Source organism: Podarcis bocagei (genome assembly GCF_964188305.1).
Source record: "Podarcis bocagei genome assembly, chromosome: 14".
Taxonomy (NCBI): domain Eukaryota; kingdom Metazoa; phylum Chordata; class Lepidosauria; order Squamata; family Lacertidae; genus Podarcis; species Podarcis bocagei.
Genome location: NC_138139.1, coordinates 38,183,861 through 38,187,320, shown reverse-complemented (window position 1 = coordinate 38,187,320; position 3,460 = coordinate 38,183,861).

The following is a 3,460-nucleotide window of genomic DNA, read 5'->3' as shown; positions in this document are numbered from 1 at the left end:
AAACCCACAACCCAGAGATTTAGAATCTCATATTCTACTGACTGAGCTATCACATTGTCATCCCTTCTTGCAGCTGTGTTTCAAACCACATTTGCACAAAGTTTCATCTCATCAGAAAGCAGCTGAGGAGGTCTTCTACTGAGAAGGATGGCCTTTTTGGTTTCCTTGCCCCTACAGCTCCCCCCCCCCCAAATCAATCCACGAAGCTGTCATCTTTGCATACCTATTCAGCTAAACGTGCATTGTGCCAGGCAGCTGGCTCAAATGTTCATATTACCCTGCATCTGCTTTTCTAACCGGATTGGAGCTGGTTTGAGAAAAAGACAGCAGTATTTGTCAAGAATCTACAGGATCAATATGGATTGTGGCTAAGTTTGTGTGAATGTGGCTTCAAACTCTAGCCATGGGAGCCCGCTGGATGTGGAGGAAATGGAAATGGGAACTTGCATTTTGATGCAAAGATGTCTAGTCTGGCCCTTGAGCAACTGCGGGAAAGGGAAATCCCAGTACGTACCCATCAACATTTCATAATGACAACAGGGGTGTGTGTCATTAGCACCCCAATTCTCATGAAACACCAATTCTTACAGCATGGATTTTTGAGGGTCTGCTGGATTCACATCAGAGAGCAATGTTGGTGGTGCTTTAAAAATTATATAATTGCACCGGTAGCTGGAAATGTTCCAAGGTCCATGTCCTTCTGGAAGCTGAGCTTGTTTACATGAATGAAGTGGATTCAGAGCTGGATTTACCAATGTCTGGGCCATAGGTGAAAACAGTTTACAAATTATCCCAAGGTATGCGGAAGCTTTCGTAAGTTGTGGGCAGATCATCTTTCTTATGTATCGGGCCCCCTATTCATACGGATGCAAAATTAATTCCAAGAGTTCCACCCTTCTGGGAGCTGAGGGACACAAACAAGTGTCCTACATTATAGGCAACAATCTTCTAAGCCACAGTGTTGTTCAGTTGAGATATTATGGCTGTGCATACATTAGTTTTCACTCTGGCTCCAGTGTTCTCCCACTGCTGGTGTTTGAAGCCAAGTGCATAGGACAGTGGTTCTCAAAGGATGTTCTGCCTGGATACTGAGGTCCAGCGCCGAGGGCCTTCTGGTGGTTCCCTAGCTGCAAGAAGCCAAGCTACAGGGAACCAGGCAGAGGGCCTTCTCAGTTGTGGCACCCGCCCTGTGGAACGCCCTCCCACCAGATGTCAAAGAGGAAAACAACTACCAGACTTTTAGAAGACATCTGAAGGCAGCCCTGTTTAGAGAAGCTTTTAATGTTTAATAGATTATTGTATTTTAGTGTTTTGTTGGAAGCCGCCTAGAGTGGCTGGGGGGACCCAGCCAGATGGGCAGGGTATAAATAAATTATTATTATTATTATTATTATTATTATTATTATTATTATTATTATTATTATTATTATTTGGCAGGAGAGGATGGCAAGTGTGGCAGGAAGATTCAAGGACAATCAAAGAAACATTTAAATATTTCAATGTACTATCCTATAGTTTCAAAATAAATCTTTTTGGATATACCATCAGAAACATTATCTGCACCTCTCTTCAAGAGCATTGGCTGACCTTCTATGGTTCTCCACAGCATATTGTTGTGAACTGGGATTTTCAACTCTGACAAATTTTAAAGATCAGAAAAGAGAAAGTATCATTTGTGTTGATGAGATGAGAGCTTGTTTGTCTCAATTCAGACCCAATATAAATGAGGTTAGTGGAAAAAGCAAGCTCACATCTCTCAGTTTGTAAGGTACATATGTAAGAGGCTCGTTTATAACTATATTTTGGGAATAATTCATTTCTTATGTAGCTGAATTGTTTTATACTTTCTGGGTGCCCCATGATCAAATTATAAAATAGTTGTGCTCTGTGTTCTCAAGCACTGCTAGTTGTTTCTTTTTATTTTCCAATGTATTTCTTACCGATAAAATATTTGGCGTGATGCAAGCAATTTTTTATTCCGAAACTGTGGCCCAGAAAAAGAAAGTTTGAAAACCACTGGCCTATGAAATTAGCCACAACAGCTAACAACATAATAGTTTTTAAAAGTTTAGGAGAGTTTGAATTGTTTAAAGTATGTCTTATTTTAAGCTGTATTGTTTTGCTGCCCTGGGCTCCTTTGGGAGGAAGGAAGGGATACAGATCTTTAATAAAAATACTAATACATTCCAGGATGGTCCCTTCAGCAAAATGGGTATAACAACAAGTCTGACATAACTTCCATCCACAGTCCTCCCCCCTGTAAAATATGGGGTTTAATAAAGATAGACTTTATCTACATTAACAAAGTAAGTTTTAAATGTTTGCAAACTCAGAAAAAAAGTTACATTTTGTCACTTGCCCCTTTTTTTTTTGGTATAAAATAAAAAAACCACTGAAAAGTCAGGAGCATGTTATTTTTTCACGAAACTAACGGGAAAATTACAGGATGCTTACCATTGCGTACCTATAGGTGGCTCCCTCTTACGGCTTGATAGGAACCCCCAGAGCACAAATTTCCTAACCGCGCCGCTGGTGTAGTGGTATCATGCAAGATTCCCATTCTTGCGACCCGGGTTCGATTCCCGGGCGGCGCAGGATTTTTTTCATTTTTGGTTTCGTTTTACTTCGCAAACACTATACGTATGTAATATTTGCATGCACAAACTCGTGATAACAGTTTCCCGCTTCTCCTCCTTTGTGTCACGCGGCTGCTTTGCGTCTATATCCGCTCCATGAGTTTAAAGCTGTAATTCTACGTGCATATTTAGCTGGGAAGAGCCCCCACTTAAACCCAGAAGAAGGGCATTACTTTCGAGTATACACGAACGGGAAAAAGCTACTGTATCTGTATTCAGGGCTCACCCCCGTTCATTACATCCAGAATAACCTGTTTTCCAATACAGTTTAATTCTGTAGAGTATTTGTAAAGGATAATACAAACCTATATTACAGGGTTGTTGGATTATAATTTAGACAGTGAATATGAAGTCTTTCAACACAAGAAAACTTAATAATAATAATAATAATACGAATTGTTTTTATTATTAACAACAATGTCTCAGAGGAGTACACCAGTTCACCGGCTACTGCAGCAAAAAGGAATAAAGAGCCCTGCGGACTAGCACCTTGAAATATCCCGTTTCTTTTTTGCAGCCGAAATTTCAAAGGAACCTGTAAGGCATGAATTAGCTACAGCAGCGCAGGCACTTACTAGGAAGTAGGCACTTACCAGCAGCGCAGGCACTTACTAGGGTTTATTTGCTAAGTCCAAACACGCATTCAAGAAGCCCGCGCTTCCTATCGTTTGAAAATCACGATCCCTCCATAAACCTGGTTTCCGGACTTTCCAAGCACCCGCTTGCAAAACCATCTCTACCAGGAGGAGGGGCAGAAGTGGAACCAATAGCCACGCTCCCCCCGCGCTGCATTCTGGGAATCGTAGTCTTTTGCTTTGTGGCTT